Raw genomic sequence first — 14838 nt, 5'->3', positions numbered from 1 at the left:
CATGTTTAAACTCTTCAAACAGCCCAAATTAGCAAACATGAACCAGTACAGGAAAAGGCTGAAGAGCCCAGAGCTATTTACAAGCATCTGTGCCTCGGGTAGTGGAATTCTTGAGTTTCCTCCTTAAAGATTTGGGGCTAGGTGGTGGTGGCGCAAGCCTCTAATCCCAGCACTTGGGAGGTAGAGACAGGCAGATCTCTGTGAGTTCAAGGCCAGCCTGGTGGTCTACAGAGGGAGTTTCTGGGCAGCCAGGGCTACGTGGAGAAATCCTATCTTGAAAAACAAAACAAACAAGAAAATTAATACCTAGGATGTACTGAATGCCGTGTTAGCTGGTGTGAGGAAACAAAAACAAACCAGACATGTCCCCAAGAGCCTGGGCCTGGTGAGTGACCTCTAGATTATGAAATCATAAAAGCCACACAGCATGGCGCTACAGTCAAGTCCTTCAGAGCAGTAAGAGAGCAGTTTACCCATGGGAGCAATGAGGAGGAGTCTGAAAAGATGAGTTTTGGGGGATGTGTCTTACTGGGGTGACGGGAGAGGCACTACCCTCTATTCAGTCTGTTCCGGCAGCTACACCTTGGTCCCCTCCACTGGGAAACTGCCAAACATCAGTCCTGTAGGCTGGGAAGCCCAGCAGCCCCACTTGTCTGGTAAAAGGCTGTCCCACATGGGTGACACTTTCTGTGTGTCCTTACACAGTAGCAGGGACAAAGGGTTCCCTTAAGGGTACTAACTCCATCTCATGACTGGGGAATCCTTGTGATCTCATGACACCCCACCCCCCACCCCTCACCCCCTCCAAGGACCCACTTCATAAGACTACCACATTGGAAATTAGGTTTCAACATATAAATTTGGGAGAAATACAAATATTTAAAACACAGCGTCCCTGAAGTCTGAACCAATTAAGGAGATCATGGCATTAAAATCATGTACATAAAACTGGGGCCTTGATGAGGGTGGATCCTAGAGGGAAACCTGTCACATTTCTCTCATACGAGTCTTACAGCTCAGGAAGGGAGTTCATGAGAACAGTGACTACAGAGGATGGTCACTCCCTCAGCCAACAGCAAGGGGACTGGGGACTGCCTACCACAGACAGAGCCCAAGGACAGAAGAGACATCTTAATATGTGAGCTTCAGTTAACGGAAATGCAGAGGCTTCCTGCTAAGAGCCATGCTTCAAATTCTGGCCCTCATGTCTCAGATAAAAGGTTTTCAAAATTAACTGGGGGATTTGTACATTTTATTATCTGTTTTCACATATTTATTAAGGCAGTCTCTTGTAGCCTAGGCTGGTCTCAAACTCTCAAAGCAAGGATGACCTTCAACTTCTGATCCTCCTGCCTCTACCTCCCAAGTGCTGGAATTACAAGCATGTGGCGCCATGCCTATTTCTTGTATAACTGGGAATCGAACCCACTGCATTGTGCATGCTAGGCAAGCACTCTATCCAATGAGCTACCTGAGGCAGAAGGAACTGAATAGGAAGCCATAGCTCTCTACAGCCTCTCAAATGCCTTTTAATCACACTTGTACCCACACCTGCCAGTGGTCCCTAGTGCCTGGCAGACCTCACTCCCTCATTCATGCATCCTGTTTGGCCCCTGTGGACACTGAAGATGCTAAGTGAACAACCCAGGAGCCAGCAATCCAGGATACCCACACAGGTACCCGAGGTCACACCAGCAGGTATGGTAGCTCAGTGACTCATTCTGGAAATCCTCCTTCATTGCTTAGTGTTAATATTAACTAATATTAACATTGATTAATTAGCTTTAAAAAACAGTCTGGCCAGGCATAGTGGCACAGGTCTTTAATCCCAGCACTTGGGAGGCAGAGGCAGGTGGATCTCTGTGAGTTCGAGTTCAAGGCCAACCTGGTCTACAGAGCAAGTTCCAGGACAGCCAGGGCTGTTACATAGAGAAACCCTGTCTCAAAAAACAACAACAACAAAACCCTAGTCTGACTATCTATCTCAGGGTGGTACAAAACTTGTGATCCTCCTGCCTCAGCCTTCAGAGTGACACTACTTGAATACATTAAAAAGTAGATCTAGAAAAAAAAAAAGGCAGCCAAATCCCCCTTCACTATGCACCCAGTCCTAGCACCAGACAGCCATGTCTGGAGCAAGAGGGACCTACACACAGACTTCTGCATTTTCTCTCTGAAATCATTTAGCCAAACCTAGCCCAGGCCATCCATCGGTACAGACACAGAAAGGAAAATGGAAAAATGTCCTCACACTCTGTAACTTAAAAGAAGACTTTACACCCGTTACTTAAAAAGTAGAAAAAAACAACAAACAAAGACTTAAGGTTTTGAACATATAATCAAGTTCCTAGTTTTTTTGACTGCCCTTGGAAAGGCCCCTATCTGTTTTCTTCAGCATGCTAACATGTGCCGGCTCAAAAGCTCTGTGAACCTGGGAAGACTTTTTTCTTTTTTGTTTCATGTTCTTTCTTTGAGAAGTAGGAAGGGGATGGGTTGGACCACAAATTGAAAGCTAAAAGATACACAAGGACCAGAAAATGCTTCTATACTGAATTGACAATGTAAAAATTGACCTATTTGGTCTATAGCTCTGGATTGGGATTCCAATTAGATGGTAAATATTCACAAAGAAAATATACACCATCAAGAAAAGCTTAAATTCCACGTGCCTCAGGTATGTCTGATGTGGATCTTCAAGCAGTGGGATGTTGAGAAATGAAGATCCAAGTCTCTGGGTCCACAGAAGTCCCTTCGGAGCCCATTTGTAAACAGAAAGCCGGCCTGCATTGTGGGCTGGGGACCCTGTGATACATTCCATCATGTCCTCAGGCTTAATCTAGGTTCTTGCCTCTCCTTATGGCTGGAATGTTAGCCACATAGAGTCAAAGCCTCCAGCCCAGCTAGTCCAATTGGAGGGCTGGAAAAATGAAATGTCTCCCATAAAAACCTCTGCTTTAAATTAATGCCTAAAATTGAGAATTCTTTTTAGTTATCCACTTAAAAACATTGTTCTCAGTGTATATAAAATGAATTAAAACACCCAGTTCATCCCCACTTATCTGTATTCCTCTGGCTGTCAAGTATGTAGATGATAATCAGTATCTGTTATGCAATAGGTCTTCTGTCCTGTGTAGCTAGTTAATTTGGATATATTATATGTATCATTGTTTTTACTCCATTAGACATAAGCCAACAATCTTATTCTGAATTTCTCACCCTAGAGTAAATGTATCTTTAGTTTTTATACAAGGTTCCTATTTGGGTTGTATTAGTATGAAATTCCACAATCATTTCTATTAAAGCTTTCAATGACCTATTGCTTCTGTAGGCATTATGCCGTGGCTATGACTGTCGGTAACACTACGCTTGACTGACTAACAGACACACAACGCTCCCTCTGACCGTCTCATCTATTTTGCTGGGCACGTTGCATTGGCTGGATCCAGTCTCCCTTTGTCAGCATTAATGACAACATGAATGCTTTGGGACACGCAAGGCTGCTCGCTTTCAGGGTGTCCAGCTGTTAAAAATGTACACAGTCCATTTCTCTGAATGTGTCTTCCCTGTGCTCCGCCTCTGCTCTGCAGGCCTTTGCTGCCTCGTCTTCTATGTTTAATCATCATCTTGACTTGTTCTCCTGTTTCTAAGGTTGTAAAAGGAAAATCCTGTGGTTGTATTTATTCCTGTGCATACCTTTCCAATAAATGTAAATTATCCAAAAAATGTAAATTGTCATAACAAAAAAGAGAAATGTCCAAATGGACGAGTTTTCTGCAAAGCTTCCTCCTCCCCCCCCCCCATCTAAAGCAGACGCTAGCAAGCATTTCTATTGTGTTCTAAATGGTAAACTTCACAGTAAGTAGCTGGACATAAACTAAGACTATTTCCATATTTGGGAAGAGGAAGGGGACCAGCAGGTGAAGAGAGGGGTGAGTGATTAAAATGTACTGTATACACATGCAAAGTTGTCACAGTATGTAGCTGAGCTCGCTAACACAGGGAAGTTTGGAAAACTACTAAGAATTTGATGTCTTCCTTGGTAGTTCTGACATCTAGAGCCAATCTTACTAACACTAATAAAGACTGGACCATGTATGTACCCATCGTCTCTATAGCTGCCAGTTAGAAGAACCAGTGTTCTCACTTCCAACAGTACCTCTAGAGCAATGGTTCACAACCTGTGGGTCACAACTCCTTTGGGTTTGAATGATCCTTTTACAGATCATTCCTTAAGACCATCAGAAAACACAGATATTTGCATTATGACTCATAACAGTAGCAAAATTACAGTTAGGAAATAGCAACAAAAATAATTTTATGGGTGGGGGGGTCACCCCACATGAAGAACTGTATTAAATGGTCGCAGCCTGAGGAAGGTTGAGAACCACTGCCCTAGACCTTTACATATCCACATTTAAGAATAATATGACTGCTCAGAATTACAGAAATGTCCCCCAGCCACCACATACAGCTGCTGTGAATGTCACAGAATCAAAACCGTGACCCGGAGACAGAGAGAGCAAGCCAATGTCACTTCGCATGACTGGGAGGTAACATTTTATTCTGCACAAAGCCAGCACTTGGGCGCTTACTCCTCACACTCAAATCCTTCTTACCTTCAGAACTGATGGCTGTCTCTGACATGGGCAGCTCATACTCATCATCTCTGAAGTCACCATCAGCCCCCCCTTTTTTTGTGAAGACAGACAGCAGCGTTAGCACAGAGCCCAGCCAGTGTTAATGAAGAGGGTATCTGTTAGAGTATGTGGACACTGGGGCCACATGCTGGGTTTCAGAGACACCTGGTGTGTCCTCTCCCATATTGTGGCTATGAGTGATCCTTGGGTGGGCCTAGAAAGCATGCTATCCTTCCTGCCCAGGCTTCGTGGCTGCCACCAGCCTGTGTGAGGCCAGGCATGGAGAAGTAACAAGGCTAGAATGAGGTATGAGAGTGTTGCAATCTCCAGAGGGAACAGGTCTTTTCAGGTTCCTGCAATGGTCCCAGAACTTGGGTGTGTGTGTGGTGGTGGAGGGGGGGGGGTCCATTGAACAGATCTGGAGAACTGGGCAGTGACTTCATCTCTGAAGGACTGGGCACTGATTTTCACGGCTAGGAAATGAGGAGGGGACTTCTGACTGGGCATCTCCTTCCAGACCCCTTGTTTCCTTTGTAAGAGCAGGATGGCAGGAGACAGCTTCAGTAGCTAGCAAATGTTCAACTTAGCCAGACTGGGCTGGCTCTGCAGTATGATGAAATGGGAGGAAATCCAGACTCATTTTATTCATTACCACGATGATCTACTACATAAATGTAATGGATGCCGGCATTGGCCCTTTCTCTCCCCATCATTCGTTTTTGCTGATGCCTGATTTGTTTTGAAACCGGGTGTCCTTATGTAGCCCAGGCTGGACTCAAGTCTCAACCTCCTGCCACAGGCTCCTGAGTGCTGGGATTGTAAGCATGCACCATCATCCCTGCTTTCCTTCAGTCCTGGAGTGCAGCGAGCTGAAGGGGTCGGCATCGGCTGTTGATGCTTCTGGAACTCCTTTCAAGGAAGGGACGGTATGTGTTTCTGCTTCTCAGAGCCTAGCAGTCTCTCAGAGATCACTCCCAGAATTCCTGCTAAAGAGTTATCTGCCTCCCTCCGCTTGCAGCTTCCCAAGCGGCCACCTTCAGCAATGGTGTGGAGACGTTTACTAGCTGGAAGAGCCTCTGGAGAGAAAAAATGGAATCTCTGGGACCCCCTCCACAGAGGTTCTTTCCTTTTTGCCCACCCCCACCCCGCGCGCAACAAGACCTCTTCATTTGCTCTGTCCTCTAGCCTTTCTGCCTCCAGAAAACAATCCTTGAAAGGCACTGTGCTCAAGGGGTCAGCTGGGACAGTCCCACTCACTGGCACAGACTCTGAAGAGGCTATGGTCCCTCTCAGTTCGAAACACAGTCGATCCCAGCGAGCCACGGGCTGGTAGCCATGGCTCTTTTGCCTGCTGCGTGGCCCCGGCATCTGAAGCGTGGGAAGCAGCGGCCCTCCTGGCTTGGATGCCAGTCCAGATGCCAGTCCAGACGCAGACAGCAGAGGGCGCCCGCAGCCTGCTGTTGAGCCTGCGCGGGTGCAAGTCAGGGCACCTGGAACCTACTGGCTCTGCCCGCCATCTATCTGCCTCTGGGAAATTCAGATTTACTAAAGCGAATGCCCACTGCCACACCCCTGGCATCAACTCTTCTTGGCCCCACTGTGATTTTTCTCCCAAACTCACGACCTATGTCGTTCTCAGATGTCACGCTCTGTGTTTCTGATAAGCAGCCAGGAAGCCAGTTTCGGTGGATCAAAGTCCATTTTTCCTGGGTAGATGCAGGGAAATCGAGGGGACTGAACTTCGTTTCTAATTCTGCAGAGTTCTTCCCTCCTACGAAACTTCGCTGCCTCCTCCCTCTGAACTTCTTTGAGCTGTTAAGCTGTGGACCCGCGTTAGCGGGCTGGCTTTCGGGTCGGAAGTCAAAGTCTCTAAGCAGCGGCTTTTGATCTAAAGATACCCGATTTTGTTTTTGTTTCTTTCAAACAGGGTCATCCTATGTAGTTCAGGCTGGCCTCAGACTTGAAATCCTCCTGCCTCGGGCTACCACAGAAATGCTGAGTGGGAGGGGGTGGAGCGAGTCGTGGGGGTATACCTAAAATCAATGCCCAGCTTTGAGTGTCTCCTGGTCCCCTACCCCTCTCCAAGTGATGTTTAGAGGTTTGGGCCCAAAAGAGCAATGATCCAAAATCTGGGATAAAATGCCTCTTGTAAGATGTGAAGGCAAGGGAGAAGCAGGTGGTCACGACTCCTGTGATGTGAGACACCCTGCTGGTTCAGCCCACACAGAGGAGCTGTTGGTATCTTGTGTTCACTTGACTCCACAGCTTCCCAGGCAGGAGCTTGGGGACTTCCTGAGATTAGCAGTCATGGTTCTTCTCCCGGGGGGCTTTGAAGAACCCTGCTGTGCTCATGTTATATGGGCGGGCATCGTTTCTTCCATGTGTGTCCCCCCACACACACTCAGCACATCCATCCTTTTACAGCATCAGCATCTCTGCCCTAGGTTAACTGTGATGCCAGGAACCTCAGTAGCTTGCTGAGGTGGAGGAGAGACCTCCCCTGGTTGATGCTCATCCAGGGATTGATTCCAGGTGTGTCTCTTCCAACAGGAAGTCTGGGCTAAAGGAATGGAATGGGGGAAGGAAGTTGTTTTGAAGGGGATTGTGGGGATGGGGGTGTGTGTGAAGAAATGAGACTGGTCTGGACTAAGTAGATGTCTCAGAAGCAGCTGACTGACACTCCTGGAGCCAGCCAGGGGCATCCTGTTTGACAACTGACTGGTGTCACGCCTGGGTGGACCTGTCGTGTAGCCTCGGGTCCTGTCCTCAGCTTGTCGTATCATACGGTTCTTACTGTGACCTATGGCAGGCCTGGAGAGATGGTGGCTATTTAACCTGATGTTAAACCTCTTCCACAGAGGAAAACAATCAGTGAAATCCGAAAAGATGAAACTTACCCGGGACAGATGGCAAGTCTCCTTCCAACTCCAAGACCCATGTCTCAGGCTTTGGGTGTTGGTGAACTCAGGCCAACACAGCCCAGGAGCTGTGCCAGGCAGGTCCACAACAACACTGTAGCCTCAGGCCAGGATGTGGATCACACCAAGTCCATCTCCGAGCCGCAACAGTGAGTTCATTTTTGCCTTTGGCCCTTTGAACAGAATCCAGGCCAAAGTAACCCGGAAGCTGAGGAGACAAGAAGCCAAGCAGGGTGAGCTCCAGTGAGAAGCTGGAACATGCTTAGTGCTGGAGGGAACATGAAGGAGAAAGGAGCCACCTCTAAAGAGGAAGGGGAGGGTCTTTTCCTCCGAGTCTCTGTGGACAGGGTCTGGCTCAAGAGCCTGGAGGCCCCATGAGTGCAGAGATTTAGAATACAACTGAACTGGGTATAAACTCAGCGGAGTGAGAGACCATCTCCTTGGCTTCTGAATCCCGGTTTCCCTGGGTAGGGAAAGCAGGGATGTGCCGGGCGTGGCATTTAGCAGAGTGCTGGCACCGTAAGGCCTTTGAGTGTGCCCCTGGTCCTGGATGGAAGCTGGAGAGAGGCAGAGTTTGGGTTAGTGTAGAACTTCACAACCCTCAGCAAGAGCATGCACTTGGGGCTGGTTGTGACTATGACACTGGGGTGTCTAATGCTGAAACGGTGACCCTTCCATGTATGTCACTGCTCTGGATAGATTGGGTTGCGGGCATTGCTTTGGCCTCTGGGGAGAGTTTAGGGTTCAGCTCTCCCTACCTTTGAGAAAAAGAGAGCTGTGCCTGATAGGATGAGAGACTTCCCACCACTATACCACAGGATAGTTCAAAAGGAGCACGCGAAAGTGCCAAGGTAGGCCAAGGCAACATTGTCCCTAACTTGACACAGCAGTCACCCCTTGACCTTTAAGTGAAGCCCAGCCTTCAACAGTGCAGAAGCTGTGGAGACAGAGTGGCTAGACATAGTTAGGCGTTGATAAGCATTCACACAGGAAGGCGCGGTCCCTTCCGCCTTTGAACAACATGCTTCTCAGAGGGTCACCAGTGACACCGGGAGGCACTCACCAAGGCCACCCCAATCTCACTGTCTTGTCCTGGCTGAGGTTTTTCTCTCAGTTCCATTTCTGGTTGCTCATGACTAGGCTAGCCCTTTGGCAAGCTAAGGATTTGGGTGCAGATGGAGCGGGGTACTCAGGGGGAGCTGGAGGTGGTTACAGTGACAGATCTCCCACACTGAGCAGTGTGCATGTGCACACCACACACACACACACACACACACACACACACACACACGCACACACGCACACACGCACACACGCACACACGCACGCACGCACGTTTTCAGGCACAGCCAGGCTGCCTCTCAGTACCTCTCCAGGCTGCAGGCACACAGGGTGTCACGGCTCTGCCAGCTACTTGAATTCTGCTGCATCACTTCCCCGGCCACAGAAGCATGGCTGTCACTGGAGGCGCTGCAAAGGAGTTCAGGAGTGTGACTTCCCAGTGCCACCTTCCTCCAGTCCCCCCACTCCTGAGTGCCCTCCAGGCTCCTGCTCTCTGCTAGCCCTTCGGTGTCCACATGGAGGGCATAAGGCATCCTAATTTGGTTTCTTCTTTGTTGTTGTGATAAAAACACCAAGACCCAAAGCAACGCAGAGAGGAAAGGGTTTGGTTGGCTTACACTTCCACAGCATGGTCCACCATTGAGGGAAGCTAAGGCAGGAAGTCAAGGCAGGAACTGAGGCTGAGATCACAGAGGAGCTTTCTGGCTGGCTTCCCATGGCTTCCTTGGGCTTTTTTTTTTTTTTTTTTTTTTTTTTTTTGAGACAGGGTTTCTCTGTGTAACAGCCCTGGCTGTCCTGGAACTTGCTTTGTACACCAAGCTAACCTTAAACTCACAGAAATTCACCCGCCTCTGCCTCCTGAGTGCTGGGATTGAAGGAGTGCGCCACCACACCCAGCTAGTTCTCAGTTTGCTTTCTTGTAGAACCCGGACTCACCTGTCCAGGAGCAGCACTGCCCGCAGTGGGCTGGGTCCTTCCCACGTCAATCAAGAAAATGGTCCACAGACATGCCTACAGACCAATCTGATGGAGGCAGTTTCTCAACTGAGGTTCCCTCTTCCCGGGTGTCTCAGTTGGGGTTTCTATTGCCGTGATGAAACACCATGACCAAAAAGCAAGTTGAGGAGGAAAGGGTTTATTAGGCTCACACTTCCACATCACTGTTCATCACCAAAGGAAGTCAGGACAGGAACTCAAACAGGGCAGGAACCTGGAGGCAGGAGCTGATGCAGAGGCCATGGAGGGGTGCTGCTTACTGGCTTGCTCCTCATGGCTTGTTCAGCCTGCTTTCCTTTAGAACCCAGGACCACCAGCCCAGGGATGGCACCACCCACAATGAGCTGGCCCCTCCTCTATCAATCACTAAGAAAATGCCTTACATCTGGATCTTATGGAGACATTTTCTCAACTGAGTTTCCTCCTTTTAGATGATCCTGGCTTGTATCAAGTTGACCAAAGCTAAGCTGCACATAAGGGTCCTCCAAATTCTAGCAAATTGCATTTTTACAAGTGAGGTGAAGGTGTTAAGAGCTGATTTTCTTAGTCCCTGGCCTTGGCTGGGCAAGGCAAACCTGGAAATTACATATCAGGCCTTCTTGGGATTTGCTACAATAGGCAGCCATTGAGATTCCTGGCCTTACTAGGAAAGGAGACGGGCTGAATGTCAACGGCCTTACCCTCTGCCGGTCTCTCACGATGGTAACCTAGTGTGGGAACCATGCTGGTGAGAAGTCTAAGGCATGGTATCTGATCCCCCTTTACTTGGTAAGGTATAGAAACATGGCACTCCTATAGTTCTATATCCATTTGTCAAGAAGGGCATGTATCACTTGATGAGCGATAGACCACTGACCTCCATGAGCAGAGGTAGGAACAGGCCCACTGGCCAGTCCCAACACTCAGAAAGGCCTTGCCTTGTTCTCATGCCAGCACAAGGATGGGAAGAAGGCTCTCCAGTGAAACTAGTATTTGCTGTGCTCCTTACGGCTCCAGCCGAAATGTCTGGTATTCTTACCCTGATGGGCCATTTAGACTCAGTGAGAGAATGAAGCTGACTTCAGTGGGGGCCTGAGGAGAACGACAGGGTTGTTCTAAGGCATGGCATCTGCTTCCCCTCTGCTTGACAAGGTGTAGGAAAAGCACACTCTTGAAAGTTCAATACCCACTTGTCAAGAAGGCTAGCATTTTCCTCCTAGCCTGTGGGAGCCTTGAGAACTCTGTGAAAAGCCCAGCTACCCTGCTAGAAAGAGGCCAGGGAAGAGCTTCCAGATTGGTGCAGTGGGTGAAGGGGCAGCTGAGCCCAGACTTCCACTGCTCCCACCAAAGTGTCAGGAATGGTATGGATGCCATCTTGGACTTTCCAAACCAGTCTGCTTGCATGCCAGTGATGGACAGACCCTGAGTAAGCCTGCATGGAGTAGAAGAATCATCCAGCTGATCCCTGCCCAAATCCCTGACCAGCAAAATGGCCAATAAAATGGAGGAGTTTTTTTTAAGTGATTAATTATGAAATAGTTTACACTGTCCTAGGTATCCAGAGCATGGGCTAGAGGAAGAGGTCCCCATGGGAGCTCTGGCTCCCGGTGGGTGTCCTTCTGTGGAGTGCTGGCAGGCAGGTAGAAACATCTGGGCTCATGCTGAGGTTTACTCTTGAGAGCTGGCCTTGCTAGGCTTGCCTTGCTTTGTTGCTTTAGCAAGCAGACTGCAAGGCCCCTGGGCATGGTGTTCTGACAGATGGGCTGAGCCGTGGAAAGTAGAAACTCTCTTTTTTGTATGTAAAATGGCCAGGAACTTGGACCCACGCTGAAATCCTGGTTCCCACCTGTTCACTGACGATGCAGCGGTGCCAGCAGTGGGATGCTGCAGTTCCATAGATGATGAGCTGTGACGAAATCCAAAAATAACACTAACACTGTTGTAGTTCGTTCTAAGGACGGAATATTATTGTGCACATTAGTCAAAGCTGGAAACAAAGATTTTGGTTGGGTCCAAGCCATTCTTCCTGGTTGAGAAAAGGGAACGCTGGGCATAGTTTAGGTGAGGCCGAGAATTACCAGGCACGGTTTGGCCAACCATACGGATATCTCAAACCCAACAACACATCACTGCCACCCTTGCCTTAGTAGGCTGCCATGCCCAACAGCTCTAAGTCACCTTGACACACATGAGAGCCGTCGGAGAGAGGGAGCCTTGACTAAGAAAATGCTTCTGTAAGATTGAAAGGCAAGCCATAAGGCATTTCCTTTATCAGTGATTGATGGGAGAGGGCCCAGCCCACTGTGGGGTGATGCTGTCCCTACACTGGTGGTGGTCCTGGGTTCTATAAGAAAGCAGGCTGTGCCAGGCGGTGGTGGCACACGCCTTTAATCCCAGCACTCGGGAGGCAGAGCCAGGCAGATCTCTGTGAGTTCGAGGCCAGCCTGGGCTACCAAGCAAGTTCCAGGAAAAGGTGCAAAGCTACACAGGGAAACACTGTCTCGAAAAACAAAAAACAAAAAACAAACAAACAAACAAACAAAAACAGAAAGAAAGAAAGAAAGAAAGAAAAAAAAGATAGAAAGCAGGCTGAGCAAGCCATGAGGAGCAAGCCAGTAAGCAGCACCCCTCCACAGCCTCTGCATTAACTCCTACCTCCAGGCTCCTGCCCTGTTTGAGTTCCTGTCCTGACTTCCTTCAGTGATGGACTACAATGTGGAAGTGTAAGCTGGATAAACCCTTTCCTCCCCAACTTGCTTTGGTTCATGGTGCTTCATCATATAGCCCTGACTGGAGCTGGCCCAAAGCTGGTGAGCTCAGGGCAGACTTCCCTGAACAGAGAGGCTCAGGAGCCACTCGTGGCCTTCATTCTGGGGTTTCTGGTTAAAGTGGAGACCTGTGGCTCCAGCCTGGGCCTGTTAACACTGAGACTGAGCCTGGAGTCCAGAGCAAGAACATGAACAGCCTGTATGTCCCTGCACTCTGGAGTCAGGACTATTAGGTCATGGGCCTATCTCTTTAAGACACTGGTCACTTGGGGCAACCAAGTCCCACAGCCTGAAGAAATCAGGCCACACTCCTCCTGCAGCACTCTCTCTCTCTCTCTCTCTCTCTCTCTCTCTCTCTCTCTCTCTCTCTGAGACGGAGAATTAAGAGACCTCACTGGACTGTGGCTTCTCAGCCTCTAATTTATGGCCTCCCCAGAGCCTGGCTCTTCTGTGCTCTTTGACACATAGGCTACTTTATGTTGAACTAAATCACGTGGAATAGAACTTCCTGCCACACCCTGAGAGGATCTAAAAGTTAGACATTTGTGTTCTTCATTTGGGCGGTCTTTCCCAACACTTTCCTCTGGGCCTCCCCCATCGTCTTGTCCATGCTGGTTCTCTCCTTTACTTTATGGTTCCTCTTAATAAACCTCCCCCAGACAGGGTTTCTCTGTGTATCTCTCCAGCTATCATGGAACTCACTGTAGACCAGGCTGGCCTCAAACTCAGAGATCTTCCTGTCTCTGCCTCCTGAGTGCTGGGATTAAAGGTGTGCACCATTGCTGCCCGGCGCTCCCCCAGGTTTTGAAGGGGAAGCCTCTCCTTCCCTTTACGGCCCTATCATGTCGTCTCTGATACAATACTCTGCCACTTTGGCCCCAGCATGGCAAGGCCCTTCCTCTCTCCTAATAGAGCTCATTTCTGAATGGTGGTTGTGCGTGGGAGCCTTTCCAAAGCCAACCACCACTCCCTCATTTCTAGCAAGAACTCAAGCCTCCGTGACCTCCAGGTCTGTCCTGCAATTGCACAGGAAGGTCTTTCTCTGAAAAGAACTGCATGTGTGAAACACCTGGATGATAGAGAGCATGGCAGTACTGTAAATCTCCCACAAGAGGTCACCCCCATCCCCTGATATTTAGGGACATTTTCCACTGTCATCTGTCTCTCCCCCATCACCACCACCACCACCACTGTGACCATCCAATGGCACTGATAATGTCTGTTGAGGTTCCCCACAAGCAGGCAGTGTAAGTGAGCTTTACATAGAGAACATGGTTTGGCATTGATTCTAGTATAGTGGGCCTGGCTTTCTATCTCAGTTCCACATTTATTAGCTATTTTGCTACAAATGATTTGACCTCTGGAGGCCTCAGCTTCTGTAAAGAGGGCCTGATCGTAGTCCTCATCCTGTCCAGGACTGCTGTGAGAACTCAATACACATAGGTGGTTTTATCCGAAATACATGTTTTATAGGATTATGTCATGATGGGGGAGAACTCAGAAACCACACCGCTTCAGTGAGAGTTGGGAAAATTGAGACTTTTTGTTGTGGTGCATAAGTAACATTTAGAAGATCTGCTATTTTCCAGTGTTTGGATGACTGTCACCTGGGAAGAAGAGCTGGCTTTACGAGTATAATGTGAAGGAATGGACTCACAAAAATTAAAGGGAAGTGGTTTTTTTGTTTTGTTTTTTTCTCTCTAAACCAAAAGGACTCAACAAATTAAGTTAGAGGCTGAGGAAATGGCCTCTATTTCAATCCCCAGCATCCATATAAAAAGGCTTGGAGCAGTGAATGTGCCCATAATCTCAGCCTGGGGAGTGGAAGACAAGAAGATTCCAGGGGCGTTTACAGCTTCCTTTGTGAGCTCTGAGCCAGTAAGAGACCTGAAAAATGAATGAATGAATGAATGAACGAATAAATAAACAAATAAATAAACAAACAAAGTGGTAGTCAGCACCCAAGGAATGACACCCAAGGTTAACCTCTGGCCTTCACATTCATGCAAAGACATGGGCACACACCCACACACATTTGAACTTGAACATATATGAATGCGTGTGCATGCACGTGCGCTCATACACACACACACACACACACACACACACACACACACACGCAGAATCAGCAGGTAGAATACACAGCCTCAGGCAGTACTCGCTCCCATCACTGGGCATAGGCCGACACAGGTGGCTGAACCTGGCACAGGACAGTGATGGAATCGGACTAGGCAGAACAGAGAGACTGGGAGGTCTTTCCAGTTCAATTCTGTCCTGTGATTCAGAAGTTTAAGAGACACAGGGTCCATTAAAGACGGGAGAGGAAATGATATCACCTGGCTTCAAGGCTGACCCCTGACCCCAAGCTCACAGATCACTGAAAATCCATTAATCTTGGAAATAAAATCTAGCAGGTGTACCTTTAACCCATGGATCCTGAGACTTGCCTCTGGGGTCACAAAGATCAAGGCTGGGCTC

The sequence above is a fragment of the Onychomys torridus genome, chromosome 14 (genome assembly GCF_903995425.1).
Source record: "Onychomys torridus chromosome 14, mOncTor1.1, whole genome shotgun sequence".
NCBI classification, from domain to species: Eukaryota; Metazoa; Chordata; class Mammalia; order Rodentia; family Cricetidae; genus Onychomys; species Onychomys torridus.
Note: the sequence above shows the minus strand (reverse complement) of the source record.